General features: G+C 40.0%; 1 pseudogene; it reads left to right on the top strand.

Annotated features, from left to right (window-relative positions):
* Positions 1-12175, top strand: part of LOC130249039 (chloride channel protein B-like) — a 61756-nt pseudogene extending 49581 nt beyond the window's left edge.
* The last annotated feature ends 1028 nt before the right edge of the window (positions 12176-13203 follow it).

Below are 13203 nucleotides of genomic sequence, written 5' to 3'. Positions count from 1 at the left end.
TCCAGTAATGTGATGTGTCATGGAATTCGTGTGTTCATGACCAGAAGCAGTTGGGATTTAGGTTTTCCATCTTACTCATAAAAATTACAGGCCTTGCAGCACGTAACTTTTAAGACCAAGATGACAAATGCTGTGAACTCCTTAAAGAAGAGGGATGCTGTCCAACCTCTTACCCTGTGAGACCCAAGGAAATCCCACATGAATGTGATATGACCACAGAAAAATGATAAGTTATTTACTCATCTTGTGCATCAATAATGTTAAAGTGGAGGATATTTGGCTCACCTAACATATCTTAAAAAGGTGGCTTGGGGAAGATAAATTAAAAAATAATTGCCATGATTTTTTTGTTGAGAGCTGCCTTGGATGTAACTATTGACTCTCAAATATGGTTGTTAGGCTTTTTCCCCCTCTGGAACAAAAATGTTGTTATTACATTAAAAAGAATGGAGTAACAAGCTAATGAAGGGAAAGGAACAAACAATCTGCTAAGCTTGCATGAAGGCAATGGCAGCTCATAATATTTTAATAATGTTTCTCATTTATATGTTTTTTTGTACCATTTTTTTCTCATGAAATAAGGATGGATGAAACACTGTAAATTTGGTCCAAATGTAAAACTTATTCAGTACCTGGCCACACTTGGAAACTGTAGCAATGAGAGTTGCTGTACACAGATGAAGTATTGTTATGTTTTATAACACATAGGAATAATTCTGACCCTTTGAAGAGAAAAGGTCAATGCCAATTTTTACAAAAGCAAGGATGGTGGCCAAGCAATGTTGGCTGGAATTTGCATGGGCCTACAAATGCACCTTAGTGTTGGCCTGTAGCAAACACATAGATATTCCAATTTTATTAAAGAAAAACTCAAGACGTGTCTCCCCTCTCCCCCAAATCTTCCAGATCCACCTAGTGGGGCCAGATTTTTCTCCTACTCTTTGTGATCTGGATGGTTACCCACTGGGGATCAAGATGAGATCACCAAGCACGTTTTTCCATGGGTGACCTAAATCTGAAGCTGTTATCTTCTCCAGCTGAGCAAGCAGTAGAAAACAAAACAAAATAAAATAAAAACAAAAGCAACAACTAAAGAAAACTTCTTGGCTTTAAAATTGTTAAAGAGGAAGCAAGCTGTAGCTGAGAAGCAAGTTTCCAAAACAAAGATCTCCTTAGAGTAATACATTTGACACTTTGCCACAGCCAGAGCTCTGTGCATGCCTGGGAAACCCTTGCAGATTTCAGCTCGAGGAACATGTGGCTGTGAACTGGATGCATTGATGGGGGTGATGGACTTACTGTGTGCAGTGCAGAGGGCTGAGGGGCTGGCTGGCCCCTTCCTTTCTCCCACAGTAGTGATGATACTGGCACATCAGAGTAAACCAGGCTATTATTTTGCACTGCAGCTGAAATGCCTCCCCTGTTGCCCCCCAGTGACTGCAGCTGAGCTGAGCTGAGCTGCTATGAATGTGTTAGCCCTGAGTCTGCTGAGAGCTATAAATGTCATGCCCTCAATGACATGCCCTCCTGGCTAGGTGGAATTCATTCTTCAGAGTGACCTGAGGATAATACCACTGCCTTCCTTCCCAGGCCATTTCTGCCAGAGAAACAGCATGAAGCTGTAAATGCATACTGAGGAGTTGTTGGGAGGTCCCTTGGCTCTCTTTTGTCTTGGCTGCTTCAGACTGTGGCTGAAGAGATAGAGTTATGCTTCTGCCTAATTTCTGTGAGACCAAATCTGAAAAAAGAGCTATTTTTTCATTTCCACATATGTTACAATGTACTGGTGCAGGGCCATTGTGGGGCAATGAAGTGGTTCTTTGACATGATGAAGAGATTAGATACATCATCACTTGTGTTTTGCTGCTCCATCTTCTTTGCCAGAGGTTACTTCATAATGTAAAGCACAGTAAAACTAGAAGACATGGAAGGTTTGAAGAGAAATCTGTAGGTAATGAATTTCCTTTCCCTGTCTGTGGACATGTCTGGGACACAACAGGGAGGGTGAAGCTACTCCATGGTCAGCAGCAGCACCTTTGCTGCCATGCTCTGCATCCTCTGACTGCTTCCCTCTACAGACATGTGTAATGGATGACAATGTGCTCTCTACCTAGCTGCCTTTTTTTTCTGGGATGCTGTTTATTCCTTGTTTTATGTAGGTTTCCTGCATGTTTGTAACTGATGAATACCATGTTCCTCCCAGGAACTGTTGTGGTGTTGGTGGCCTTTTTTGCCTTTGCCTTCACTTTTGCCAAGAATAATTAGGGAGCAGCTTTTCCATACTGTGGTTAAATCCTCCTGGTGTCCATTGAAATAAAGCAGGTGCATGCTGGCGTCCTGTTAGACCAGGATCTGTCCCCTCTATGTCCTTTGAGGAAAAATGGTGAAGAGAGTCAAAAGCTGGAATGCTGCCCAGCAATCTTAATTTCTGCCTTGAGCACAGCTGTGAGACAATTTTGCTGGAGAAACTACTAGGTTGACAAATACCACTGAGTAGCCTGTTTGGGAATTTTACCATAACAAATAAGCCATTTTGTTCACGCCTGAGGCTCTCAGATCTGTACCATACATGCCTCTCCTCCTGTCAGCCTGAGGGCTGGATTCCCTGTGTTTGCCTCTGTGCTCTTACCTACACAGCTGTTAGCCATTACTCTGCATTCTGTTTGTCTATCTTTGAGCTGAAGGGAATTTTTTTTTTTTTTTTGCTTGATTTAATTTGACTGGGATAAAGTAATTATGCAGAAACCACGATATCTCTGATGGTAAGCAGACTGTACAGAATATAACTGTCTAAGCAGAAATGGGTAAAACTTGGTTTTATGCTACTTCTGTGGGGGATGTACACAGTTTTGGCATTATGTCTGCATTTTTGTGTGTATTTTTTCACCTAGGAAATCCCATTTCTTTCCACCCATCAAGTTTACTGAAACTTCAGCATTTGTGGTTGATTACAATAGGTACTTTGAAGCCAAAAAGAAATTTAAATAAAATATTGAAGGTAAAGTTGTCAAAAATCCTTGTACTTTACCATGTTTGTTCAAACTGTTTTATCACAGTTGGATGTCTCAATTCTGGAATGGATGGGGCATGGAATTTGCCAGGCTGGATGGATCTTTGACCAGCTTGGTCTATGGGAAATGCCCATGCCTGTGTGGGGTTGGAACTAGGTTATCTTTAAGATCCTTTGCAATATTTTTATGATTGCATGTTATGGATATGCTACCCAAGAGTGTATTGACTGTGTGTTTGTCTTACTCAGGTTTGTTTGATACAAATGAAGTGTTCACAGTACTTAATTTTCAGGACAAAGTTGGGAATCTAAGATCCTGTCAAAAAAAGATAAAATATATCCAAAAGTGTGTTCTTTGTGTAGCTAAAATGTTACCAGAGGTTGGATTTGCAGAAACGCCTACTGACTGAAAACATGGCTTCCCATCCAAAGACACTTCAAAAGATCCTATCCCCTGGAAAACAGATCCAATCCATTAAAATAAAACCTAATTACCTCTGAAGGCCTTGTTGTGGAAGGTGAGGTAAAGCCTGCTGCTCTGTGTAAGCACACAAACGCGTTTTGCAAGCTCTCCCTGAGCCGTCCAGCTGGCCTGAGCCAAGCTGCAGGGGCGTGCGGAGCACAGCGCTGCGCTGGGATGCTCCCAGAGAACCCAGCGGGACTCCAGCTCCTGTAGATCTGCAGGTGGAAACTGACTTCAGTGGGGCTGGCAGCGCTGGCAGGAGTGCTGAGAGTTACATCTCTCCTCTTCAGAAACTCCAGGGAGATATTAAACATCCGCTTGATCAGCAGCAAGCTCCCTGCTCCAGCTCTCGCTCAAAGGATGTCATGTCTAATGGAGCAGAACTGCCAGCAAGCTGCACCTGAGTGAGGAGGATTTCTGCCTCAGGTTAGTCCGGTCCAGATCCAGAAGGACTGCCAGAGGAGGGAGCCAAACTTCATTTCTCTTGGCAGTATTTATTTTGCTGCTGTTCTTTGCTGTGCTCCTGCACTTTCTGCTTCCTCTGTGGCAAGAGGAAGCCAGGTACAGAACAGTGTGTGCTCATGAACTACTTCTACTCAGTGGGGCTGCTTTAGATTCCCTGCTCCTGAGGTGGTGTGGGAAGGGAGCTACTCTGCTCTCCTCAATCAGAAGACATAGTAGAGCAGCTGTTCCCAGTAACAATAATGACACTATTGCTGAGACAAACATTTTCACAATGATGCATGGGAACGCTAAATCCAAACCACATTGTTTAGCTAATGCATGCTTTCACTCTGCTAAAGGGGAATGTCACATAACTGAAAGTAAATTGAAGAGATCAGAGTTTAGAAAATATGACAAAGTTGAAAACTTAAAGCTGTAATACACAGTAACATCCTTTAGCAGTGAAATCAATGATCCAAAGTGGTGTGTGTATGTGTATTTTATGGCAGTTTATTAGGTATGACTCCCCTCTGGCCAGTCCAGTGAACAGACACCGTTGTGAGTCAGGAAAGCTTTCTGCCAAGCACTTCAGTGAAACTCAGTATAGCATATAGATCTCTTTTCCCACAGAACATATCAGGCATTGCAACATATCATAGATATGTCAGACTGTAGGTATGGTTTCTGGCATTTCTCTTTAATCTGCGCTCCCAGCTGGGACTAATGAAACACTGCTCTCAAAGCTTGTGCATGCACATGGGTTCAGAGAGTCCTCACACACAGTTTTACTGAGGTAATACTTTCATTTTCCTTAGCAAGAGGAGAGGTACTTGCCTTCAGCAGTGATGCAGTGCAACAGCTTAGAGGAAGGAAAGTTAAAGATGAATGGAGACCTGAAACATTTAATTCATAAATTAATTACTGAGCTAGTGATATCAACCTTAATATTGTGACAGCCTTGCTGCTGACACTTTCAAAATAACTGATATGGGTTTGAAAGATTGTTGGAGAGTCTTTTCCTTCTGGCACTGCTGTGGATAGTTAAGTTTAGATCACAAGAATGCAAAGTTACTCAATCAAACACAGAAGTCTGCTAAGTTCATGCAATAAATGGAGATAAAAATGGGGTTTTGTTTCTCACCAGAGGACCATGGTCAGCTTTCCCCCTTCCTTTTCACTGTGCCTTGGCTATAAATTCTGGGCAATGGTGATTCTACCAGGCCTGATCAAAGCTAGAAACACCTTTGGCAGTGGTTTGAAGGCTACATCTGAACTTAGCCAGCAAAGAAGAAAAAAGGGGAGGGGAAGCCCATTAAGAACTTGAAAACTATTTTTAGGTGTGCAGACTAGGGAGCTGACAGCAATATCTGACAGCAATACCAAAGTGCCTTTGTGATTACTTGGTTTTCATGTTGGAGGGTAGAGTCTGTCAGCACATTGATTGTTTTTACTGTCCAGCCCCCTGCTTTTGAAGAGATGCTCTAGCTAATTTCAATGATACCCTGTACAGTAATCTTGCCTATTAAAATAAATGGAATTCAGTACTTTCAACAAAAGCCCTGGACGTTCTGATCCTCCCATGCATTGTCAGAGTCCTGGGGCACCATAGGCAGATGGAGGAAGGTTTATAGAGTCTGTGGCAGTGATTTTATTTCATATCTGAAGTGCAAAAAGTATCTCCCAAAGAACAACATTATAGGATACTTTAAAAGTAGGCCTGTTCAGCCTTACAAATAATTGTGCAGGTGCTGTAGGACTTTGTGATGGAGCCCTTTGCAGGGAAAACTGGAGTGCTGCAGAGGCTGTGTGCTAACCCAAAATTAAAAACGTATGCAGCCACACTGCAGCATGTGGGTGGCTTTTAGGCAAGTGCAGAGTGTTGTAAAATGTCGAAATCAAATATAGGCATGGGGAAAACTGGTGTGTGAGTGGAAAGACTGATCACATACTTGTACTGCCATTTAAATGTGTGGTAGGCTCCTCTGAAACTGAAAGTCTGCCTAGTAGCAAGCCAGCTTGTAGGGAAATATAAATCTGATTTTAAGTCTTCATACATGTCTAAAATCCAGTCTTTCTGCAGGTCTGAAAAATAAAGTTTGCATTTACAATTTATTAACAGCTGCCTTTGCTGTGTTGAGGCTGTGGACTTGCTGTCTGCTCATTCACTCTGATGGTGTTTCCTCTAAAACCTGACAACTGGCAACTTAAGTAATGAGTATTAATTTCAAAACATAGCCCTGACATAGAAGAAATCTCTGTAGTGTAGATTTGAAAACTGAGGTACAGAGATTAAATATTTGCTCAGTGTCCTTTGGAAAGCTGTAGCATAGACAGAATTTGATCTTTGCTCTGGAAAACCTCAGCCTAGTACTTGATAGTGACCTTTTTATCATCTTTCAGGTAAAATGCCAAAAATTCATGCAACACTCCCTCTTCATTTGAAGAACGAAATATTAAGTAAACAGTAATGATTTAGTCAGCCTAACCTGAAACAACCCTGTAACCCTGAGATTTTATTGTGTAAGATGCAGACTTGGTTGATTTAAAACAGTTCTTGATATGTGATGACCTAGTCCTTATCTACTGTCTAGTTGACCATATGCAGAATACTCTTTTTTACAAATTTAAAAAAGAGCAATACTATTTGAAGTCAGGCAAATGATTGCATTGGATATTGGCCAAAACAACAGATAAAATCAGTTTAAAAAAATAGAAAAAAAGGAATAAAAGGAAAAAAAAAAAAAGGAAAAAAGGAAGGTACTTTTGGTGGATTAATGCAGGACAAATAAGCCTAAAGCTTTCTGAAGTAAATGAAAAATTATGCTTCATGTTATTTAATCCTCCCTCCTCCCCTTGTCCCTTTGTGTAGCTATTTTATATCCATTCAGTTTAGGAGAATCCTGCCCTGAATGCTTTTGCCAGTTGCATCACCTTTTAATGTTCCTTCTGTTCATTTGCAGCTACTTTGGAACTGCAGTTCCTTTTATGTCACTCACCCAATATTTAGAATTTGTAGTTTCCTCAGATAATTACCATCTTGACAAGAAGAGTGACACAATCAGCTGTCAGATACTTTTCATTCCTGACTTCCATGCCAAAACTGACATGTGGATATTGGGATAATAATGTGTTATCTTAATTAGGTGTATCTTCATGATACATGCTTTATAACAGATAGAGCATATGAAAGTACTGCAGTGCCTTGCCAGGGTATCTTTGAAATGAGATTCCCTACTTAAGAGTTTTCTTCCTTCTTAAATAAATAAAGAGTAAACGAACAATTGCAGAGTCCAAGTCTGAATCCTAGCACTTCCTGTTAAACCTCACAAAATAGTGCAAGAAACATGTTTGGGCTGCTTTCTAAGGCTTGATGATGTGATAGGAAGGATGTTGTATGTAACATCAAAGAATGATGTTGTTATACCTCTGAAGCCTGACTTCTGGAAGTCCAAGTGAAATAATGCATGTTCATTTTTCTCCAGAATATGGCAGTTTTTAATAGGCTTGGATTCTTATCAGAAATGTTCCAATAATTTCCTTCATTGTGTTTGTGTGTGCTTTTTTTTTGACTATCCAAATTTCTCTCACACTTTTCAAAGTTTTGTTAAGTGACTCCCTGCTGGGTTTAGTTAAGAGTGGTGCCAAGCAAATTGCAGGCTGCCAAAACCAGCCAACAAACCAGTGGTGATGAGCAAATGTTTCTGCTCTTTCAGCTCATGGTGAATGTTACTGTTTTCCTAATCCCAGCATCACGTTCAAGTGGAAAATGGTGCAGTCTGGACTATAGACAGACCTGAACAGTGTTTTGGACCTAAGCACACAGAGTCTGGATGAGGATCAGGGTGGATCATAACTTTCACACTTGCTGTCTATATATGTTAGGATTAAAGTCTTGGGAGTATTCCTGGCCCAGTGATCATTCTTGAAGTAGACTTCTTGGAGCTGTGCATGATGATCTCGGAGCAGAATTTAAATCTGTGTATTTATGTCTCTTAGAATGGTTACAGACCTTTTTTGTGAGAGACTGTGGAATGTGAACCTTTAGAGAGGCCCGCAGAACAAAGTGTGTAACACTTTCAATTACAAAAAGTAATTCATAGAGAATGACTGGATTAGTTTCTTCTCTATACCCTCTGCTGCAGTGAATATATTCTGAATATGTTGTGTTTTTCTCCATTTCCTCCTCCTAAGGTAGTCTGAGTGGAATAAGTCTTGCCTATTGTAGCATGCCTTATTAGTGTGTTCTCATAATTGTCCTCAAAACCAAGTCCATTAGTTGTCTATGCTACATGTCCATATGATGGCATGCATTGCTAGGAGGCCTAGGGAAGAAGATCAGTGACTTTCCCAGGAGGGGAGATGTGAGCCTAGGGCAAAGTGTTTGCTCAGCCATTAGCTCTGCTGCAGTGTTGCACTCATCTTAGTAACCTGAAAGAGATTTTATTAAAACCAAAGCCAGTCAGATATTAAATTGAGACAAATAAAGTTTCAATAGTTAGGAAGAATACCCAATTCCTTCTTTGTCCTGTGGATGGGATGTGCTTCAAAGGTGGGAGCAGGCGACAGACTCCTAGAATTTCTGGCTGTGTCACTAATTTCCTTCAGAACTGATGTTTTTCCACAAGTTAATCTCACACAGGCATACTTATTTATAAAAATCCCTTTGAGAACCTTAGATGAGAGAACAAAGCCATTGAAAAAAAATGTAGATTTCAAGACTACATAATGTAACAACTGACCATTCAGAAGAAAAGAGTCTTCTCTTCAATGTTAACCTGTGGGAGCTGGAGGTGGTAGAAAAGTTTTCTTCAAATGTGTGTTCCAGATCTGTACAAAAATGCAGAGGTAGATTCTCACAGAATATCTTGCTTTAAATGATATTTCAAAATAAAGGACTTGAATCTAGTTCATCCATATCCAGTCCCTAGGACCTTTTGGACCAGGCAGGCATGTTTTCTTAGAATCATAGAGTCATAGAATCATTAAAATTGCTGAAGAACCTCAGTGTAAGTCCTCTGCTGTGGAGTGCTAATAACACCTTGAAGCAGACTAGGATCTTTCCTAGGAGGCATTTATGTTAAAACTAGTAAGTCTCTATACCATGTATTGTTTTGAATAAAACTATATTTTTGGACACAGAAATATTCAATTGAAAAATTCCCAGCTTATACTTGGTGCTCCAGTCACAAAAGCCACTTGGTATGTTGTTTATATTTTTTTCTGGTGCCTTAATGAAGGTTAGGTGTCTTCTTGCCTCTGAGTTCATCAAGCAACAAATTTAGCAGTGTGTTGCACAACTTGGTACTACTGAATTGACTCCTAGCTCCTAGCTGTAATCACAGAATAGGGCTAGCACCATGTTAAGTGTGCTACAAACCAAAAACATTTGTGGTGGTCCCTAAGATGTCTGTTATCAAAACATAAGTTAAAAGTTGAGAAGTGGATAGTATGAATGGAGTGTGTGTATGTGTGTGTGTGTGTGTAGCAAACAAATACTAAGATAAAAATGACAGTTTAAAGTATATTGCTTATCAAGGCTTTATCTGTGTAATGCAGAAAGGTAGAACTCTGAAGAAAGGTCTGAAATGATATAATAATTTATAAAAATATCCATTACTAAGTCAGCAATAATATTAGATGTCTTAATGAACTCTAGAATGGAGTACTGCGAGCAAAGGTTTCACTGATGATTTAAAAGAGGACATAATCTTATGGCAGATCTTGTTTTAATGTAGATGATACTTAAGAAGGATGAGGGAAGCAACAACAGTCTACCTACTGGTATCTAGATAATTTTATTTGCTTATTTCAGGTATTGTCTTGTTTGGTACAAACTAGACAGTTCATGAGTTGTCCTGCCAAGGACAAGGTCAAGAAGAACATGTAGGATAGGTGATGTTTTTTAATGTAATATGCCAAACCTAAATCAGAGAACATCTGTGTGATGCTGCTGTTGCTGATGGAAGTTTAGGAAAGTCAAATGTGTGGTCAGCCCACTAATACTTTAGAATCAGAGAATATCTCAAGCTGGAAGGGACCCATAAGGATTATCAAGCCCAATTCCCTATTCCCCACAGGACTACCTGAAGCTGAACAATATGGCTAAGTGCATCTTCCAGATGCTCTTGAACTCTGCCATGGCCACTCCCCTTGGGAGCCTGTTTCAGTGACCAACCACCTTCTCAGGGAAGAGTCTTTTCCTAACTCTCCTGATGCAGCTTCATTCCATTTCCTCGTGTCCTACCACCGGTCACCAGAGAGCAGATCAGCACCTCCAACTCCACTGCTGTCCTTGGGGAAGTTGTAGACTACCATGGGCCCACACCTCAGCCTTCCTTTCTCCTGAACAAGCTGAACAAAAGCAGCAGCCTCAGCCACTGCCCTACCTCTTGTCCTTGAGGCCTTTTACCATATTGGTTGCCCTCCCCTGGATACACTCTAATAGTCTGATGTCCTTTTTATATAAAGAATCCAAACCTACACAGAGTACTTGTGTTATGATGTCTCTGATGCTAAAGCACTGTGTACTTGTTGTTTAAAATTTCCTGCTATAATGAATGTAGTCATTTGCTCTAACTTTGGGTTAAGGCTGTGCACGCTGCTGGAGAATAAGCACATCTCTGAACTGGAGACAAATGAGTCTTTCTTCCCATCTCATCCACTCTCCTTTGAGAAGGTAACCTCTTTTCTTTCAGTTCTTTTCTTGTTTAATAAGCAAATTTGGGTGATTTAGGATGAGTACTCCATGAATGAAGAGATTATGTAACATATGTGGTTGAGAAAAAGAAGTTGATCAGGTGCAACTTAAATTTAAGGATGACCAGAGACCTTACAGGGACAAATCTCACAAACTAATGCCACTGAGAGTCTGGAAGTTGGGGAAGACTGCTGGTAAAAAATTTCTTTGTTCAGATAGGCCATTCCAGTCTTCTCTTTCTTAACTTCTCTATGGATAGCAGAATTGTTACAATATTTAATTCAGTATGGGCTAGCACCTCTCTGAATGATGAGTGTTTATAAAAGCTTTCAAACTTGAAAAGCATGCAGCATTCTTCCCCTTGATAGATGACCAAAGGATTTTTAGGAATAGTAAATTAAGCGTAGTGGAAGAAAATTGTAAGTTACTAAGGCAAGACTAGTAATGTAGTTTTAGGAATTTATACAGGCTCAACAGGAAAGTCATCATGTATTATTGGAACTTGGTCTGCACACGGGAATGTGGCTGGCAAAATAATGTTAAGAAGGAGCAGGGGAGTTATGTATGATGAGGTGCCAGTACACAAATAGATATTCCTATGGAAAATGTCTGAAGCTCAGCTGATGGCTGATACCAGTTTTGCTGCATTTTTCTGCACTATGTGATCATGTAATTACCACTTAGTATGTGAATTTTAACAGCATGAAAAACCTCACCCCTAAGCCAAGACAACTCACATTGTCTGAATAGAGATACAGTTACAGTAAATGAAAACAAAAATTTGTAACTAGAGTGCTCTAATTTCAATCGCTAATTTAAGCCTTACTGGCAAAAGGATTAGAAAAGTTTGGACAAGTTCTGCTGGTGTAGCTCTGCTAGAAGGCTTTTTGTAGGAGTAAAACTGGGAATCTTTTGAACCTTGGGTTCTAATGTGCTGCACAGAAGGAAAGAGAAATGAGTTCTTGCCTTTTCCAGATAGCGGTGGAGACGCTGCCCAATCTGTGGCGCCCAACCACGCTGCTGAATCGCTGCTCTACAGATCCCTGGTATCAGCAGCTCTTCATCAATCTGGTACGACTGAAGCCAACTCTAAAAACAAACATTTCCTCCATGAACAATGTGTTTGTTATATTTTCTCATTTGTTTATGATGGCTGTGTCAGCCGCACTGATTTACATAAACACTGCCAATCCTGGGACCTTACATTCTCAACAAAAGTAGCTGAGTACAAACAGCATTCCGAAGTTTTAATTCATATTGTATAAACATAACAGATGTTGATAAAATGAGCCAAAAAGAAAATACAACAAAGGAGACCATTTCAAGGGGGCTTTTGATTAAAATACATTCCAGATTGACAAAATGATACAATGTTAATGGAATAGATCATTTAAATGTCATTATTTGGCTCCTATAGTCCTATAAAGCAAATATAAAGCAACACTTTTGAGATTTAGACTCCATTACAGTACAGTCCCTATACATCAACTTATAAATAAAACTATATTTCTTTTCCCTTTCTTTTTTTTTTTTTTTTTTTTCTTTTAATCCCTGCTATGACATCGCCACATTTATTTCCTAAATACTGTACTAAAATCTTGGGCCCAAAAGCAATAATAAGTTTGGTATACAGAGTAAGGCCTAAAATAAACACATGATAAACAAAATAAATGCAGTTTCTGCCTCAGTGAACTTCCAGTCATCGAGACTGAGATGGGCAACACTGAGAAATCCAGCTCAGAGGCCTAATTCAGTTGGGTTTTCTTTACAAAGATATAAAACCTGCTCCTGTTTATTCATGTGTAAAAATGATGGGACTTCATTTCAGATCCATCTGGTCTAAATCCCTTGCTTTGAGAATAGCTAGAAGGAGAGAAAATTTGCAAAACCCACAATGCTCCTAACATGCATTATCTAGTTTAGTTGAAGAGTTTCCTTTTAATAGATGGGGAAAGTGAGGTGGAGAGAGGACACGTGGCTTTCCAAAGTTCAAGAGCAGGTCATTCATGGAAGTAGAAGCCAGCTCAAGCTGAGGCCCAGTCCAGTGCTTGTGCCATTGGGCCACACAACTTTTTTATTACAGGAAACCTATGAGACTCAATTACGTTTCATCCCCTTCCACAACTTGTACTTATTACTCATGGAAGCTCTGTTTCTGATATCCACTTAAATATTCATGGTGAATTTCCTGGGTGCAATGATTTCCTGTGGAGGTGATTTCTACAGGGAAATTACATGTGGTATAGAAAGAGGAAACCTCTTTACTTTTAATTTGTTTTCCTCCTTATGTCTTTGAATGTCTTGTCTGTTCTGTAAATGAGAGAGGGAGACAAGATGTGCCCTTCTATGCTGTGCAATTATTTATGTTGTTTTCTCATGTCCCTGTTTCAATCTTCCTCTGTCTGGGGAAACACACAATTGGGAAGCACAATACACCTTCTTTGACAGAACTGGCCAAGTCAGAGGAGTAATACTGTGGAATTATGAGAAAAATAAAGTCTATACATGCTCTATAAAGACCAGCTTGGTTGACAATAAAATGATATTTTGTTCTGCTCCCATCTAGAAACCATTAAAGCCCTCATAGTT

Source organism: Oenanthe melanoleuca, chromosome 2 (genome assembly GCF_029582105.1).
Source record: "Oenanthe melanoleuca isolate GR-GAL-2019-014 chromosome 2, OMel1.0, whole genome shotgun sequence".
Lineage (NCBI taxonomy): Eukaryota > Metazoa > Chordata > Aves > Passeriformes > Muscicapidae > Oenanthe > Oenanthe melanoleuca.
Note: the sequence above shows the minus strand (reverse complement) of the source record. Positions and strands in the feature narration are given on the sequence as shown.